This window comes from Cygnus atratus, chromosome 25 (genome assembly GCF_013377495.2).
Source record: "Cygnus atratus isolate AKBS03 ecotype Queensland, Australia chromosome 25, CAtr_DNAZoo_HiC_assembly, whole genome shotgun sequence".
Taxonomy (NCBI): Eukaryota; Metazoa; Chordata; class Aves; order Anseriformes; family Anatidae; genus Cygnus; species Cygnus atratus.
Window position 1 is genome coordinate 3,711,308 of NC_066386.1, and position 19,856 is coordinate 3,731,163.

Sequence of the window (19,856 nt, forward strand, 5' to 3'; positions counted from 1 at the left end):
AATGTTACAGAGTTAGTGTACTTTCTGCAGACAAAAGATACCAGAATGTGTGTGTGCACCAGACCAAACCAGAACACCAGCTTTTGGTACTTCTCCATTCTATTACGCCAGGACCAACTTAGCTCAGTTTTTAAGAACTCACAAGATGATTGCTAATGACTGCAGCTGGCAATCAGGTGAACATTCATTTGGGTAGGAAAAGTTTTACAAAATTTTCTACGGCTTTGGCACGAGCTCTTTATAGAATATGTTTGGTTACTGCTGTACGAATTTTGGATTACATGTGATAAAGATACACCAAGAGTAGCCAGAAACCACGTTTTCAGTCTGTATGTGTTCATTAGTCGAAAGTCGAAACCTCCAGCACGTTACCCTTTGCAATTTACATTCCAGCATCCTGGAAGGATGTTATGCATGGACTGGTACTTTACCCCGATGGCTTAAATGCACAGGCAGGACATTAACTGGCTGATCAACTAGAATAGCTGGGAAATTTAGAAAAGCTTTTGTATTTTTTTAATCCTCTGCTACTTCCACAGAGTTGAGACAAAGATTGCTGTTAAAGGGGTTGGACACTCCCAACATTTGTTTTTATGGTTCTAATTAGTCCAATCAGCCTTAAAAAAAGACTTCTTCTAATAAAACCTTGTCCAAATTGAAGTGCAGGAGAAAGACCACCAATTATTGTGTTATTTTCTGCCCATCCCACTTATTCACCTACCCTCTTATCCACGGAGAGGATGAGCAATTTGGCGTGTTTAACCTAAAGAAAAGATGAAAACAACCTTCATACGTGTATAAGGTCAATAGGAAATGCAAGGAATCATTTGTTCTCCATTACTGAAATGAACAGGACAAGAGGTAATGATCTTAAAATGCAGCAAGGACGATTCTGACTGGAAATCAGGAATAATTTCTAATTGCAGGGATTGTTAAGCATTGAAATAGATTGTGTATAAACACTGTGATGTCTCCATCCATGGAGACTGGTAAGAACAGTAAGCATTTATCATAAAACAGGTACAGCTGAGCCTGACTTAGGGTACTGGAACAATGACTTAGATTCCTTGTGGAATTCACAGTAGGCCCATGGAAGCAGATGCAACGTATGAATAGGAGCAGTCGCATTTTGCGCACAGGATGAAATAAGACACAAGGCCTGCTGCAAATTACTGTTTTCCAGATTACCATATATTAAGCCTTTCAGGTAAATGGAAAATTATTAACTCTAAAGATTTCTCCCAGAGGATCACATATTTTATCATTAAAACACTCTGAAGTTGATGGAAATCATGCACTTTCCGTTGAGCAGACATTTGTAGGCCATTGAGACAATTTGCAGCCAGCACCTGAGGTATCTTTAACAAAGATAGCACTGCTCACCTGCACAATCAGACTTCAGAAAAATATCAATTCTTGAGCAGTAATAAGTATTTTATTACCCAACAAAATAAGTAGGGCTACTTAAAGAATAACTGTCAGAAGTCTGATAAGTTGATCTAATATGCTATATTTTAAAGAGCACCGTTTTAGTCAAAGTCATTTTTATGAAAGGAAAAAGCTTTGGTTCACTCAATTTGTTTCTGTCAAATACACTGTAACTCTTAGTGGTGATGGAATAACAGGTATTTAGAGAAACTGCTAAAATAGTCTACACACTCCATTAACCCATAGCAGCATTAAAAGAACGTCAGATTCTTCTCCAGCAGACCATGTCTCCTCCTCAATTCATACAATAAATCTATATAGATTTTTTTTTTTTTTTTATTGCTTGCCTACACCAAAATCCAAAGCACTATATGGGAGCGGTGTTCTGGGCAGGTATTTTGTTAACTGAACACTGATGAAGGGGAAACAGCACAATAGCTCTTTCTAGACATAACAGCATTGAGTCGCTTCCATCTCTGGATTTCCAGTTTTCAGTGCATGATGCTGAAAACTCAGAGAAATCGGTCTGGTTTCTACCACCATGTCAGTGGGTGAAAGGCCTGACCTTTACTGGTTGGTTTGCATGGAGCTGATGAACTCAACGAAGATCTGGTAAACACTCAGGTCCACAGTTCCAAGATTCCTCAGCTCCTACTGAAATAAGTTACAATGGCAGAAACTGCCCCATTTTGGAAAACTGAATCTCACAACAAGAGAACTGCAAATGCCTCCTGTCCAAAAATTGTTTCAAGTCAAACTATCATAAAAAGCAAAGAGGATGCCTCCATCTAAGTTTAGACACAATAATTGCTCAGTTTTGTGCAAAAATATATTAAAAGCATTATTCCTATCCCCAGTAGGATCTTCTAACTCTGATACACTATTCCAAGAGGGCATCATTATCATGAACCACAGCAAAGCTCCAAATCCTTTTTTCATGACATTCCTAAACTGTTTGCTCCACCCTGATTCATTTTAGGAAACTGATAAGACAGCTGTGAAAATACACCATGTAAAGCACTCTCATATTACAAACCAGTTGGCAGAATCTGCACCTTTTTTTTTTTTATCCCAAGGGAATAAAGATTGTTGTTTATTCCATTTTTCAAAAGGCATATGAACTAAAATGTAACCTTCTCTTAATTAACCCAACTGGTATTGTTAAGTAGGTGTGTTCTGATATAACATTTTGGCTTGCAATAATCAGTAAAGCAGCTGCCTCTGAAACATGTGTGGGCTACACTCAAAAGATTTTCTTATTATGAAAGGGGGTGTGGGTCTTTCCTTTCATGAAAATGATCATCATTTTCACTGTTCCTATTCCGTTTCTACTGTAACCATTACTGCATTTCTCATGACGCTTCCCTGTCGAAAGGTAATAGGTCTAAAGATCTGCAAAACTCGTGTGTTAGTTACTACTGTACAGTAGTAATACTGCTTCTGTGGGATAATACTGCCTTTTTTTTTTGTCTTTTTTTTTGGGGGGGAAGGAGGGAAAAAGGGGCCTGCTTCTCATTAGTAACACTTAAATGGCAACTTTTTTTTCAGAATTACATATCTTAAAGCCATTGAAATAACCAAAGTGTACCTTGCTTGGCCTATTACACTATGTTTTGTTTGTACGTTCTTCCTACAGTCCTTCCCAACTGCTCTGTTATTCTCCTGAAACTTCTTTCTTACACTTCTGTGAACTGCTCGTGTGCCATCAAGCTGGTGTTGTTTTACACCCTGGAGATGCCTGCAGTTCAGTGATAGATCGCTTTGCTACAGATATCAGCGCTCCCTGATAGAGCACAGGAATCCAAATCTTCAGCACAAATGACACGGTAGACATACTTGAGCTGAATTTACAAAGTGAAAAATGATGCTTTGATGCTGCAACTCCTTTTTAACAATTTCCTTAGTTCAGTTGATCCCAGCCGTCTGCTAGCAGTTATCATGCCAACCCTTGCCTCTTTCTTATATATTGTTTTTTGCACTGGTAGTTAACAGAAGCCCACGCATGAGAGTCATTTCTTCTTGGTCCAGATGTGATGCCTGCAGACTAGACCTGCGACTGAGAAACAGTTTGATAATGGACTTACAGCTTAACTAGGCAACCCTGGGAAGCTACAGATTGCTTCTTCTACCACTGGCTTCTCTGTCTGCATGTTCCTGGCAAAGGATCCCAGGAATTTCTCCAAACTATCTGCATAAAAAAAAATCCTGGGAAGGGCAGGATGGGAAGGGCTCTGTGCTACAGCTCTCAGTCCCCTTCACCACTCTTCTAGCCAGAAGCAGAGTCAGTGGGTGAAAGGTGTTCACCTAAAGTAAATGCAACTCTTAACAGCAAAAAACACAGAACGCAGTTTTTGCATCACTATTTCATCTTGTAGGGATCCTTAGAAAGACTTCAGGGAATATGGGAGCTCTTCACTGGAAGAGATCTACTGGAGGTGCTCTGCTGATTTGTCCCTTGGAAGGACTTCTTCCATAGGTAAATCCCTCTAGAAATATTGTTTTATTGCTTTCCTCAGCATCCCGTCCCAGATGCTTCTGAAACTACAAAGGATTGAAAGTGAACAGAACCAGTGACAGTGTGGCTGTGTGGCTCGTGCCTCTGAAGCCTTCCTGTGGGTTTCTTCTCTGAAGGAGGGTGACTTGATAGAACAAACCATCCTGTATGCAACCAATTATTGCCTGAGTGCTTCAAAACAAGCTGAAGCTGAGATAATTCAGAACAGCACTTGCGCCCTACAACTCATTCCTATAGCTTTGCCATGTGATTTCTTCCATTATGAGCCTCTGTTGTGTAACACAGATACATCACTTTTTTTTTTTTTAAAAGGTAAGTCATATTTGAACTGAATCAAAAATAAGCAAGAGCTAAAATATCTGCAGTGCTGGGGCTGTGCCAAACACCCACAGATTCTGTACCCTGTACTCAAGTCTTGTCAAGTAGCTCAGCATATCTTTATTCTAATCATTTACTTTCATTTTATGCCTAACAGAGAATTGTCCTGATTAATCAGGCAAAGCACAGCAAGGAAAGTACAGAAAACGCGTGGTCAGCTTTGGGCACTTGGTGCTGCTATCGATACTCTAACCTCTACAACTCTTTTGTCGAGATATTTAGATGTATGTGCAATTATACGTACAGCTTCCAAATCTTCTTCCCCAACGTGTTTTCAGTAAGTAATCAGATAACTAAACAGAAAGGTGGCAAGATCCACTAGGGGTTATATAACAACTTGTGCAGTTGAAAGAGACCGATAATTAGTAACTCTTTCTGGCAGCACAACTTCGTCCAGTTTTCAACCTGTGGTCATTTTCTGTAGTCCTTGTAGCCCACGGACATCTAAATATTGCAGAAAATAACTAAGCAAGTGCTTTTGCTTTACGCCGACAAGCTTGGCATATATCCACAGTTAGGTCATGCGATAAAACGCTCCTCTCCACACACATACAAAGAACACAGAGAAAAATTGACAATCCCAGTGACCTAATCAGAGAAACAGAGTACCCAGACCTGCTCCTCCAGGCTACCAGGCCTGGGAAGAGGGAGCTACAGCAGCCCTGGCTACTGGGCTACTGGATTTGGCTAGCCCATAGGAGGCAGTAGCCTGTATATACAACTTTACTTATGCAACAGTTTACTTAAATGGCATTTCTCAAGGGACTAGCATAATCGCTGGAACATTCTGGGAGTGGACAACAAATTATAGAGTTCAAAACTCACTGCTCTAATCAGAGTGTATATAGAGCATGAGGACACTTTGTCTAACAAAATGTCTTTTGGAAATTTAGGCAACAGCAAATGTTTGTGTGTTGTGGGGAACTGAAGCGACTACTTTATTGGTGATATAAAAAAAAAATGAGTGATCCGCCAGCAGTCTGCATACTGATGACTCAAGCCATTTTCAAGCATGCATTTAAAATAAAAAAACATAGCTCCAACACACTGCTGTGATCAAGGATGATCACTACACCTATAACAACTGTTGCTACACTGGATGTTCTGACAGCATTTGAAAGTATGCAGTCTGGCAGAGCCAGTATGAAGGAGGAGGGGGGAAAAAGAAAGATCGGGAAAAAAGATGGTATTAAAAAAAAGACACCATAAACAATGACACCATTATTTGATAGCTCCCACTACAGCCATAGCCACAGGGACACTGCTGCTGTGTCAGTTGGACCTGGTGTAGCAGAAGCTGTTGTTTTCCTAAGAACTTCCTAATAATTGCCTTAATCTCTATGCTGCCATAAAACACACTAAACTCATGACAATATGGTAATACAATATCCTTCATACAATGCCTTTAATGCACTATGGCATAAGTGACTTTGCCCGAAGATATCATAAGCTAAAGGAATGAGACTGGTTGCAGCATCTAGGAAGAGAGAATTAATGCTGGCATGGTTTTCTCCTCTCCTGTGAAAGGGCATACTGCAAACTGCTTCCCTCAAGGAAGCTCTGTGAGTGGAGTTGCTGTTTGTATCCACTCCCGTTTGGTATTAAGAACGTTTCTATAGTCGGACACCATGGGACTGCAGCAGAAAGTCACAATACTTTTTCCACCTCTTCTTTTGGTGCAAATACCACACTCAACAACAGTCCAACAACAGATTAATATAAGCAAGAAGTTGATTGTCAATTTCTTCCTTGTAAAATTTGTGCTGTTGAATAGCTCTTCATATTTAATAGAGATTTAAAGAGCAAATTTAGGGAGTCAGATTTAATTCTTTTAAGAAGAAAGACTTAAGAAAGGAAGAATCAGTTAGTGGATAGCAACAACACAGGTGCAGAGGAGAGGCCATACTTTCAGAAGTGCTCAGTGTTTACTTCCTCTATTAATGTCAGCACAGTTTGTAGATCTATTTAGTTCTTGCCTCTGAGAGAAAAACAAGTCTTGAGAATGTTGTTAGAAGACCAGGAAGGTATGGAGAGCTGTAAAAAGAGCTAGCACAAATATACCCTACAGGTCTATAAAGACAGACCACAAGCACAAAGTATTATCAAGAGCTTCCTTCGATTTTGAAGCCCACATGACGCTAGGAGGTCATTTCAGAGGTGCAAAAAACACTCATGCAACAGCAGTCCGGCCTCTCAGTTTAAGAAGTATTTTCTAGATAGGACTGGAATAGTAAGAATCACAGCAAAGGACACAGAAACAACAGGGTATATAGCACAGAGACAATAGAGTTGGGTAGACTATGAGACACAGTAAAAGGGAGTTTTAAGCACACAGAGATGAAAATTATCCAAGGAAACAATTCCTGTTCTGCCAAGGATCCTCCTTGTATGCAAAATGAAAAGATATTATCTTTGCTCTGCCATTTGCAGAATAAGACACTTCCCTTGACTAAGCTGTGTGTGAAGAGAGAACAAACATCATTTCTTCATCTGAAGCTCAAGCAGACAAGAAACACCCCTGACTAGTTTGTTCTAGTCAGAATCAGGAGAAAGACAGTAAGAAAACAGCCTGTTTTTCCTGTAGATTCACTTTCCCCACACCCTGAATTCTATTCACTTTTATAGGAGGATGGAGAGCATTCACACTTCTGCTGAATGAAATACAGCAGCCAGGCAAGTGGTATTAAGGGCAGGAGGACTGTCTGAGTTGTTACTACAAGTACCCACTATTAGGATACTTGGGTAACATTGGCTGTACCAAAAAGAAAGACCACCACAAGAATATGGTCAGCTCAAAGGCAGAACCTGGAACCAGGGGAAACACAAGACCAAAGCAAGGTTAAACAGGAATTTTTTCAACTACCCATGTTAGGGAAACGCCAAATACTCACGTTACATCACAGGAGCAGGTGCGCTGGTGGGTGACAAAGGTCACCCCAAACTGGAGATGAGTTCTTACATCCAGAGATCTGAGAGCATGCAACGCCACTGAAGTTTGCCTCTGTACTACCTCCTAGGCTGTCTACCCTCAGATGGTAATTTCCAGGAGAGGCAGCGTACGTTCTAGTATCAAGTTAATGATTGACTCTTTAAATGTACCCGAGGATGTGTTGTTAATAAACCTGCAAAACAGTCTGGCCTGGAAGGCAAAAGTAACCTTGTAGGCCAGGTTTTGGAACAACAGCTTTAGGATTTGCGTGCTGAAAAAGTTTGGGTGCAGAAGACTGAAAGTTAAATAAAAGGTGAGAGACATTTGCTTAAGAGAAATTACAATTCCAAAACTCACACCATTCAAGAGTTTAAAGTTACAGTACTCCTGAAGGGAAGAAGCCTGAAATAGCACTGAAGAATTCAGATGTGAGCACGAACCAAATTGTCCTATAGTGAATAAGCTGTGATTTCAATATGCCCTGGTGGAGGATTATCTCCATTTGTGCCTTACATGTGGGTGATAAATAGAGAACCCTTGTAGCTTGGTGAGATAAATTGATCAAAGTTGGATTATTAGAATAGGAAAAGTAAACAAAGGTTAAAAAAAAGCCTCAGTGTCTGAACGGCATTAGTGGGAATTAGTCATTTGTTGATGCAGCAGGACTTTTCTTCTTTGGTGGAAGAGGACCAGTGAGACCCTGGCAGGAGCTACAGAGAGCCCAAGCTGGATTTACGGGAGAGAAGAGATTTGCTGAGAGGTGCCCAGGGCCAGTTTTGGTGCAGTTCAAAATATTTCTTTAATTATTAATTCAGTGTAAGACTGAATTCTTACACGCTGGGGAAAGGGGACTATCCAAACTAATGGCTGGGCTACCAGAACTTCTAGCAAGCCCCCGAGCAGGGTACAGTACATGCTGGAGCCCCAGCTAATAAAGAAAAGAACAAGAGTGTCAGACCCAAAAAATTTATGATTTAGATACATTTCTTGTATGACAAAAAGACACACATGGAAGTGTTAATCTCATCTTCCAAAGGTGTTCTTACTACAGGCCTACAGTATTCCAATTATTTTCCCTTACCTTATACTTGACTGGAAATTGCTTTTGGCACCTTATATAAGTGTCCGATGCAGTTGATGGGAGTGGCTTTTGAACAACTTCCAGGAGAGCCATTACACTTCCCTCTTGGCTGCCTTTAAAACATGCTGCAAGTTTCAGCTATGAAACCTGGGTATATGAACAGAAAGATATCTGAGCAAGCTAAAGCAGAAAACGTTCCTCAGACATGCTCTGCGCGGGCCACAGGTAAGGAAGCAGCAGAACAGCAGCAAATGGCTGAGGACACAGACCTCGTTAATTCCAGCAATCCATTTGATGTTCAACTATAGAAATAATATTTATGACATTCAAGAAGCTTTAAAAAAAGAGAAGGAAAAAAAGAAAAAAGGCCCAACAGCATGAAAAATATTTGCAAACTGCCATATTTGAGAATGATCTCATTTAAAAAAAAGATTAAGTGCAGCAAAATATGTAACTGCAAATGAAAGGGGGAAAAAAGAAAGAGTAAAATGTCTTAAAATTTAGCATTTGAGGAATATATAACAGGTTTTGCCAAGAATTATTCACATACATCTGCACGATCCCCATCCATCTATTTTTACTCTTCTGTGGGCCAATAAAGAGAGCTGTGTATTGTCAACCCTAAAAATAAGTGTTTAAGCTTTAAAAAAGCACAGCGCAGAGAAGAATGATCATGTTCAAATTAACCTTTCCCACAGCTCATGTAGCTTCAGCCACGTTACAGTAAGGGCAGAGCTTAACCTTTCCCTCACCCTCAGACAGGAGCAAGGAAAACCATCCAAGAACAAAGGGTGGATGACCCAAAGCAGAGACTACCTTAGCCTGGTCTCCTGGCTTTGCATCCTATGAACTCTTTTCTCTCCGTGGGTTTTGTATCACTGTCTTACCCTGCAGCTTTTCCAGAGCTTACTCTAGATACATCCATGGCCCCTGTTGGCCTCAGAAGCTAAGCTGAAATCCTGGTGCCATTCAAACAACCAGCAGAACTCCCTTGCCTCCAAAGGTCATTTCACACCATAAATTCCAGAGTCATTTGGAGAACTGTCCATCTGCTTAATTGTTGGCCCCTGTTGTTGATTTGTGTCAGTGCTACCTTCCCTGCATACCTAATAGTGGATTTGCTCTAGTTACTTAGCTAATTAGCTTTCAGAACATCGACTGGTTACCAGGTAGGGGTACTTTAATGACCAGCCTATAAATAGGCTTAATAACGACTAAATACAATAAAAGATCATTTCTTTCCCCACAGGCAAGTTGCAAAAATTAAGGATATTTCTCTAAAGTAAGTTCTCAAACCCACATTTACAACTAGCCACAAAACCCCAGAGGTGATTTTCCTGGAGGAGGGACGGAGACTCCATGGGTTACAGTCGGGCACCAGGACTTCCCAACGTGGTTCTGCCTTTTTCAGATGATTAAAGGCAACACCACGCAACCCATTCCCCATCACCTGCCTCCCAGCCATGCAAACCATCTTTTAATTGTTCTGCATCAAAATGGTTCTTCTATATTCCCTTTCAATACAGGAAAAAAACATGAAGCGACAAACGCTAATACTACAGCCCTAAACTCCCCTTATTTGCAATACTGGAGTATTACTGGTACCGATAAAACCATTCTCCAGTGGATGCCATTAAATTAGTCATTTATTCAGCAAACACTGCTCCCAACACAGCTTGTGTATTCAGTTGCTGTTGACATTTCCTGGAGCTTGTTTAATTCGCCGCAGTGACACCTATAGTTGAGGGTGGAGCGAATGAACCCGCTTTTGAAGCTAGGACCAGCCAGCAAAGCCAGCGAGAGCTCCCACAGCTGTTTGCATTTGTTTATAATACAAGGGATAATTTTAGCAGCATTCCCTTTTGTTTTTCCCTCTATTTCGAAAACAAATGCTAAACCTTCTGCGGAACATTCAAGAGCTCACTTCCCGTTACCACGAACCATACATTAACCTCACCAGCAACAACAGGACCAAAACCCACGGCTTCTGGAACAGAGCTGAGCAGACGAGTGTCGCTGAGCTGTTGGGACAGTCACGGAGGGTAGGAGCTGCCAATCTAACATGATTTTTGCCTTTCAGCTACCAAATTTATTCACATGCAGTAAAGGTCCTCCCCTTCTTCCTTGCTTCCAACTGGCCTTCCAGATGCTATTTTTGCTAAGTGTTCAGGACAAATGCATTCAGTACTGTAAAAAGCCAAAAGTTCTCAACACCAGTAATTTAGCTACGTCTGCCACAGCTCCATTGAGAATGTCGCTGCTCCACTGCTGGGCCTTTTGACAGCACAGTGTAAACACACAACTGCAGGCAAACGAGTTAAAAATACAACAAAAAAGGTAACAGCTGGAACACAGGAGCCCACCACATTGTTCCCTAAGATTTATGCAGTTACTCACTCTTCTGCAGTCAACTTAAAACGTTTCCAAGGAAGAGCAGTAATGTTTTATGTATTTTACACATACTTTGCCTTGGTGTAAGTACCTGTGCAATAGGCAATGCAAAAGAAAAGGGGGCCCATGGCAAAGACAGCTGAGGCATAAGTGATGAATAAAACAAAATGGGAGCCTCAATTCCCTCATTTCCTATTGTTTAAATCCACGTCTTTGCAATTCTAATGAAATGTTCACTGTTTTACTGTCACTTCCTATAGCCTTTTCGCTTGCTGTTTGAGGAAATGGGAAAAGCAATTTTTCTATCTCCTCTATGTTTCATCACTGCTGGGAGAACTTGAAGAGGTCAGGAAATCTTCACAAAAGTATTTTTTATATTAGAAAAATAACTGTTTAATTTCAACTGTACTTGGAAAAAGATTGCTTCCAAACATGTTTTCAGGCTTTTGAAGAATGAGCTTTCCACACATGCACTTCACTACTATTTTCCAAGTTTTTCCAGTTGGAAGACAGTACAAATGTGTGGGAAACACTGTCAAGCTTCGGAACATTCTCCAAATGAAAATAACTTTCTGTTTTCAAAGTGACACTTTCAGTACTTACCAGGTGTTAAATGTTCAATGCGATATTTTAAAAAGTGACAGTATGACCCTGAGGCTGCTTTTAGGCTATTTAAAAACGGTTACAAAATTTCAGGTTCCTGCTCCAAAGAAGACTTCTAGAGCTCTTTGAGACCAACAGCCGTGTTTCTAGAACGGAAAAGAGAAGCCTGTTTACACTAGGGGATGTTAACACCTAGAGAAAAGTGGCCCCAAGTGAGCAGTGGGGTTGAATAACGCAAGCCTTACCAACATACAGGTTGTATCATCTGCATTATCTTGAAGATATATGGTGAGAAGACACAATAATTTAGGAGTAGCTAACCATGCATTTTTTTCCTTAATCGAGCATTAAGTGCAGAGCCTGTGTGATATATGATGGATTAGGCAGTAATAATATGACCCTGCAATAAAAATGGAAATTCAGTGGGCAGTTTGTAAACTGTTTTTCTAAAAACCAACCTGTAAATATCTGCAGAGGAAGCAGCAGCCTTGGAAAACAATGAGTCATAAATCTTTTTTTCTTTCCTTGACATACTGAGCATGAAAAGGAGCTAACATGGACAGTAGCTGCTAGCATGTTTGTCTTACAGTGATTTCTTTGTGTCTGAGAAGAGGAGTCCTTTAACAAAACAGCAGATAAATGTTTGTCCTGGTTGTTTGTTTGTTTTTGTTTTTAAGATGATGTACTCTCATTTCCAGTCACTTACTCCCTGGGTGTCCCGGCTTTTGATGTTGTGTTTGTCTTGTTCCAAGCTCATTAAATCAACAATTTGCCATGACGAGATTCCCACATAACCTGGAGCATATTGGGATGACTCACAGGGGGATGACCATCACATAAAGAGAGCAGGGAATGTAAATACAATTTAGTCAAATGTGTATGTCTTACCAGGACGGCTTCTACCCCCGTAGCTCATACTGGGTAGCATGCTAACTTACACGCAGATCAATTTAACCTAATGGCCTAATTTACATAGTAAATTAGGGACAGATTTTCAACAGTGCTCACCACCTGGCAAATCTGTGACACTCACGAATATTTTCGAATAAACTTGTAGAGCCCTGATTTTACCAGATGTTTGGCGTACTTTTCAAAACCTGGTTCTTATTATTCAATGGGAATGCGGGCAGAGGAACGGCAGAGCACGCCGCCGCTGCAGGTGTTGCATAGAAATACAAGGCCCCACTCTACCTGAAGCAGCATTAAGCTCATTGCATAATCAGAGCTAAAGCACTACGGTAAATAAAGGACTGACCTATTTCCTACAGGATGCCTTTTCATGCCCTTACTCCAGCTTTGTTTCTTCATGCACGTGCAAAAAGGTGAGCAAGAAAGGGAATTAAGCGTTAAAAGCCTCGTTCTGTGAACGAGAGCTGACAGCAGCCGAAGAGCCTGACGTACAAGAGCAACCCTGAGCTGTACCTTCATGTTACAAGAGCGTGGCCGTTGCCATCCCATCGGCAGCACGCAGGGAAGGAAGAGCCACGCAGGCAGGTGCACATCGAAATGCAGATTCTCTGCCGCAGATCCCAGCTGCGGTCTCCACACCTCGTCTGTCCGCAAAGCAGGTGCTGCTTCTGGCCAGGTACGGCCCCTGTTTATGCCTCACCCAGCTGCTGCGGGTGTTTACCAAAGAGATGAAATTAATCTCTCCTCTCCCTGTTATCTGGAGTCTCATATTCCTTTCCTAGACTGTAAATAATCTATGATATTTAGGCTTGAAGTGTGATATACGTGCAATTATTTTCTCACAAACAATGATTTTTTTTTCCCCGTCTGATCCATCTCAAATACTACAGTCATTTTAAGGCATCATACCGCATTACATTGGTAGTGAATTTTTAGCCTCACTGTGATCAAATATTTAAAATACAACTAATAAACTGAATGCAGACTTCAATTCGCAGCTGCTCTATCCTTTAGAAGCTACAGACAAATTACACAGGCAGAATCCCTCCAGAAGCACATAAGAGAACGGATTTTAAATTGGATTGACAGCAATGGTCATTCACAGGCAGTCAGTATCCACTCATGTATTACACAGACTGTGGATAAATGGAAAATTGTTACCTTCAGAACTGTCAGTTCCTCACCTGACATTTACTACAAAAGATTAAAAAGAACCAGTTACAGCTGACAACACACTGGACTGAAATTGTATGAAATAGAAAGGCTTCGACTCTGGCCTGCCTCACTGAAGGCTGGGATACGTGCACTCAATTAAGGCAATGCTGGTCAGTTGCTTTGAAGGCAATAAAATCTATTCTCTCAAAACAACAAAGATAACTTTCACAATCTCTTCACTAAATAGGCAGGATGTGAAATTGCTTCCCTTGACAATAAGCATTCTGGGGGAATAGAAAAGGTACAGCCCGACGTTAACAGACAGCTTTAAATGAAGCACACGGGGCACTTCTGAGTGTCATCTTTTGTTAACACTGACACGTGTGACTAATCGAAGGCAACTTCGCGGGGAGGTAAAGTTTGTCATTTTTACAAGGATTGAGTAATGCTAAATATCACTGTGGGCTGGTGTGATTGTTATTTAAAAGAAAATTGATACAAGACATGAAGGGCCACGTTTACAGTTGGTGTAACAAGTTAGTGCTGCCCGTTTCAAGACATTGGAGTGATGCTAAATTAAGTCACCTGGGAATCTGTCTCGCTGTATCCAGATTAATTCTTATAGATTGTCTAAAATAAAATAACCAATAAAAACTGCAACCAAAACCGTTTGCCTCTGTTTCTAGAAGTACACGTACAAATTAATCCCAAGGTTTGGGGATGTATGAATACTGCAGCCAAGGCTAGGAGGGGATTTCTAGGAGGGGACTTGCCCTTGAAAACTGGAACGGATGCTTTAGGTTTAGTTTGCCTCCTGTTTTAACCCTGGTTAAAAGCATTGACCAGTGCCAGAGGAAGCAAACCAGAAGAGACGGACACGATGCCAAATCCAGCACCTCACAGACTACCTCTGACCTCCGCAACAAACACCCCACAACCCAAATTGCAGCACACGCTGAATGCCTCTCCGTGCTGTCTTCTGAAATACATTACAGGAAGGTTACCAGAGATAAGCAGCTACACTTTCTCTGCAACACCAAATACATCAAATAAGCCTTCGCTGCTCATTTTCCTTGTTTAGAGGATGGAAAGAATTGCCACCACAATAGGTCATTAACTACTTTCTTGGAACCTCGCATGCTTAATAACCTCACTGAGAGGCTGAAATACAGGCCCTTGTGGTTTTCAAGATCCTAAGCACTCACTGGTTGCCTGTGAAAGAGGAGGAATGCATTATTCCATATGAAAGGAGTTGTAAGAAGCATGCAATCAGCCTTCCCGTGGCTGTTTAGGAGCTGACTCAAAACAAGACTCTGGCAGATCGCAACCACTGTGGATGACACGCCATGTTCTCTTCCTCCTCTCCAGCTGCCAGCGCTGAGAAGATCCACGAGATACACAGAAATCTGCAACATTATTCAAAAGTGGTAAATCGGGGCGATTCTCCTGATGCCAGCTCAGCCCTGTTGTGCTGCTTTGAACCTGGGCACTGTTGCACGTCCCGATCTGTGGGATCCCACCTCTGGTGGACACGTTTCAGTGGGGTCCTGGGAGACCCCTGCTCTGACACCCGCCATCCACAGTCTGTCACACCACCCCTCGACAGGTCTCTGGTGAAACAAAATCATGAAAGCTAACTTGAAACTGGTACCTAGGTCCTTCAGCTTCCATAGGAGGGGTTGTGTGCTTCAGGTCGACCCTTGCATAAACAGCTTCCCCGCCTTTTGAGCCAAGGTTCCTGGCAATAGGGACCAGGCCTTTGTAAGGTGTTTATCAGCAGGGGGCCGACAGGCAACCACAGGTAGGATATGGCTGGAATATAAATATTTAACACGACATTACATTTTAATTTCATCATACGTCTTTTAATGATTTCCTAAGCTCTCCTAATTCGCATCCTCCTCCACAAGGCAGCTTATTATCAAAAACCCTCTGAAGTACAGGGAAGATAAAACCACAGAAGGAAGCAGTACCAGGGCAGGAATTGGAGGAAACTTTCACAACGCAATTCAACACCTGCATTTCGTGAGGCTTGTCCTCAAACATGACGTCTGATCAGCTGCAAACCTGGGAAGCTAAGGATGCCTCTCTCTTCACGCTGTGCAGATGGCATCACTTTAATTACCCTTCAGCATCACATGTTGAATAGAACGTTCTGATGTTTTCCTAAATAAATGGACTGTTGTATTCTCCTTCCTCTGAGCGTTCCCGCATTGAACGCTCAAGCGAGAGAAAGAGTGGGGGAAAACAACCCCACCGAACCAGGATGCAGACAGACTCCCTAGCAATTATTTTCACAGCAAAAAGACCAAAGTTGACGGCATGAGCATACGATCACGATCACGGGCACTATCCAAAAGCGGCGGCTGCATTTCCTAGCTCCCGGAGCACCGGCCGGGGTTGCTTGGTAACCCAGGCTGGCGGCTCCAGCTCGGCCATGCTCGGAAATCAGCCATAAAAGGAACTCCCTTGCTATTGCAGCGTTGCCAGGGCAACGTGCAGAAGTGATGGATCCCAAGTTAGAGGCACACCTTAAGCAAGAATATGTTTCCTCTCGTTTTAAATATTTTCCAACCCCTAAACACACGGAGGGTGCAATTCTAAATGGCTCCCAGCAAGGCTAATATTTGGTGGTGGTGGCGTTCGCATCGTTTGAGGCTTTGCACATGTAGCAAAGCAATTAGCAGGGAAAAAAAGATAATGCTGCAGCACCGAATTGCAAGCAGTTCCTCAGACACGAAGGTAGAACGTTCACAGACGTGTATGTGCGCTCTCGCAGTGCATTAACAAGCAGAGAGGAGGGCGCTGTGTCTAGCGGCGCGACTGCAGCAAGGCCGTGGGAATTGGTAGCGGTGGGGCTGTGAGTTCAGGAAATCCAGGTTTTGGCAGCGGTGCTGCAGGCTCACCCGTGCTGCTGCAGGCAGGTCGGAGGGTGGGATCTGTCCGACCTCAGGGATCTGCCCTGTGAGTTGTCTCCATCCGAGCACAGCGCTGCTGCGGCTCCAGCCTGCAGAAGGACAGCCCACGTAGCCCGGAGGTCAGAGCATGGCCTGGCTCTCCAAGCAGGGCTGCCTGGCAGGCAGATGGGGCACGTCCCAGCTTTGTGTGATGTACTGTGAACTTGCTCTCCAGGACTATTGAGCGATCCAGGACAGGTGGCTCAGATGGAGATGTCCATGTTAGAGATGCCCCTTTGGGTCCTGCAGACCCCAGCCTGTCCTTACGGCATCTCGCTGCACGCGGCAGTATCAGACTGTCCAACACACAAAAGACTAAAAACCTGTCAAGTCCTAAAAAACATTCTCAACAGGGACAAAGTTCACCAGTACCACATGGAAAAGCAAGCTTGTTGACTCCTAGAAGCAAATTTGCCCCTTGAAACCAAAGAGTTAGACATCAGCTTTAACCTGAGGCATGGCTCCTTCACTTCCAGCAGCTGCTGCCCACCACCTCCTTTCAGCACGGCGATTACGCCGTGACAGCGGACACATACCTTGACAGGGGACTTCACTTTTCAAAATCAATCAGCGCTGGCTTGTACCAACGTCAAGGCCACATTCATCTCACTGGTGGTGGCCAGGTCCTCAGGCGAATACCGTGTGCCAATCATGAGGGCAGACGCAGAGCTTCCCTTCCTGTTGCTGTGACATGCCAATGATGGGCAGCTGAGAAAGAGGGGGGTTCGCAGAAGCTGAGCTCTTTTCTTCCTGAAAATGTCTAAAACGGCCTCACAAACCAAAATTATAAAATAATTATACTCTGCCTTGAGCTGAACACAAAAAGGTTATTCACTACAAAGCCCTAGCAACCATCTTACCCTTAAAGGAAAAGAAAGCAGACTGCCAAAGCAGTAATGAAATGACACACAACTGTTAATTTCACGTCTGTTTTTCAGAAGTCTGTAATAATAACCAGCAATTCCTTACAAAGCATCCATTCTTGTTCCCTAATTCCCACCTAGGGATATTAAAAGCCTTAACCATTCCCTAGGTGTATCTTTTAGGAAGATAACGTCCACTTTATTCCTTAAATATACTTTTTTTTTTTTTAAGGAAAATAATCAACTTTATTAACGACATACAGAAGCGTTCCACTGAGTCAAAAGGGATTAGCAGGACCAGTAATGACATCTGAACATACAGATGAATTTCTTTTGTGGCTGAACATGACTTGAGTTTGATGGCCTCAGCACTACTTCAGAGGTCACCTTGCAGAGTCATAACCATTCTGAGCAGAAAAGAACGAGAACTGCACCAAACCAGAGAAAGCCGTGCAGGTTGGTGCTGTAATTAGCTGAAGATATACAATTCCATCGTCACCATTTGCGTGTCTTTTAAGACGACAAGTATTTATTATCAAGCAGATAGCGATCTGAAAATAATAGCAAAGGCAGGCAGGATTAGGAATAGCTCCTCTAATTGTATTGCAACATTATGTTACCGCATAACAAAAAAGAATTCGGTTCCAGAAGCAGAAGTGTCTATGCAGCTCCTGTGATCAGCCGCTTGGGAGAAAGAACTGCCTCATAACATTGATCCTGCTGACTGACTCAGGATTGACATTAACAGGTCTGCTAGTCTCATCCAGCTGCCAGCTGCTTTTATGTATGTAGGAATAAACTGGGGTACAAAGCTACTTGTGGCGTAAAAAAAAAAGTGTATTCACATATGGTACCTACTCGACAAAAACAGATGCAGGCGCATAAACATCATGCAGCTCGAACAGGCAAAAGCTTCGGTATGCAGGCACGAACACACGGCTACCGCTCAACGTGAATTAATGCAGCACACACCACCACGCTCTCCTCTGCGTCCAGTGCCCAGTCTGCTGCAAATTCTGGGTACAAACGCTGGGTCTTGAGCACATGGCAAAGACAGAGACCTGTGCCTTCAGCTCCGGAAGCCCCCGCAGTGCTCGGTGGCTACAAAGGCTCAGCTCCTCTTTGAATTCCTGGGGCTTCCAGCACAGACTTCCAGCTTTTGCTTCCCGCAAGGTGCGTGCAAGGCATTTGTCAGCGCGCTACGGAGCCTGGATGTAGGGTGCAGCAAGTTGGGCTTGGAACTAGATGATCTTTGAGGTCCCTTCCAACCCAAGCCTTTCTATGATACTACGAGCCAACCTTTTGCTTCTGAGATTATTCTGGTCAACCCACACTGCTGGCCAAAACGTCAACCATCACTCGTGGGTTCCAGCCCCAGTGCAAATGGTAGGCTGTAAATTTCAAAATCTAACCTTCAGCACAATCCCACAAACACTTTCCATTCCTGTATGCTGTCTAATAAGAAACTCAACAAGCATTATATTTTTATTTACATCTGAAAGAGCCGCAGTAAAAAAAACCTGGACAGGCTGTGCATAAATACATGAAATTGCTCCTACTTCACTAATGAACTATTGTGTGTAATAAAATTGATCTCATTCCACCCATGATATATCTGGTTTAATTTGTGAAGCAGGGAAATATAGACGTGTAATTTGTAGAAACGGAAGCCAAAAAACTAAGAGATTCACTTTAAATCAATCAGGCAGTTGTTTTATTTATACAGTGCCCTTGAGAAAAAATTATCCAGAGATACTTTACAATGCAAAAATAACTCAATCAAATCCCAGGAGGGCCACTGCTACTGGCCATGCCTTAAGACACTATCTGTACGGCTAAGGTGTTCCTAAATCAGCGTACACCTTTTTTTAACCACGTTCACTTTATATCCTGGAGTTGAAACCCCAGTCTCTCTAAGCAGGTATTTCTGGGGAGCTTGTTCCCGCGGCGTTATCCATTGGGATAACCGCCCAGCCGTTGCGCGGGTCGGTGACACACCTTCCTCGCGCAGCTCAGCACGCTCTCGGGACAGCAGTATTCACTCCCATGCTCCAGGCAGGTTTCTCAGTTATTTCTGCACTTGAGGAAGAGCTGGGAGTGGAAAGGAAGTTGGCTTTACGCCTTCTCTGCGTTGTGCACACACTGGTTCAACACAGGGCTGCGTGTACTTTACGTAATGTGGAAGACAGAGGAGCCTCAGCACCGAGACTTGCATGAAGCTTTATGTAAAATACTTGCACAACAGACCCAAAAACTAAGCAGAGCTCCCGGAAACAAAGCAGAGCTCTGAAGCAGAGCCTCAGGAAACGCAGCTCTCTACTGACTTGTGCCAGCAAGCCCTGTACATTTTCATTATTTATATAGAGCTTTAGATGAGCAGAGCAATGCGCACTAGGTGAAAACGTTTTGCACAGATACGAGTCAGCTCCACAAATTTGCAGTCTAACAGCACCAAAGGAGCACACAAATCAATACAAAACGTACACAGGAGGATGTATGGCTTTCTGAGTTGGAAACGGGCAAGAAATACGTTCAATTTTCAGAATCATTTTTAGGAAAACACAGGAGGCTTTGTGAAGTCTGCCTGGACAGCCATTCCAAGCACGTGGAAGGGCTCAGAACAAAGGAAAAGGCACAAAGCGAGCAC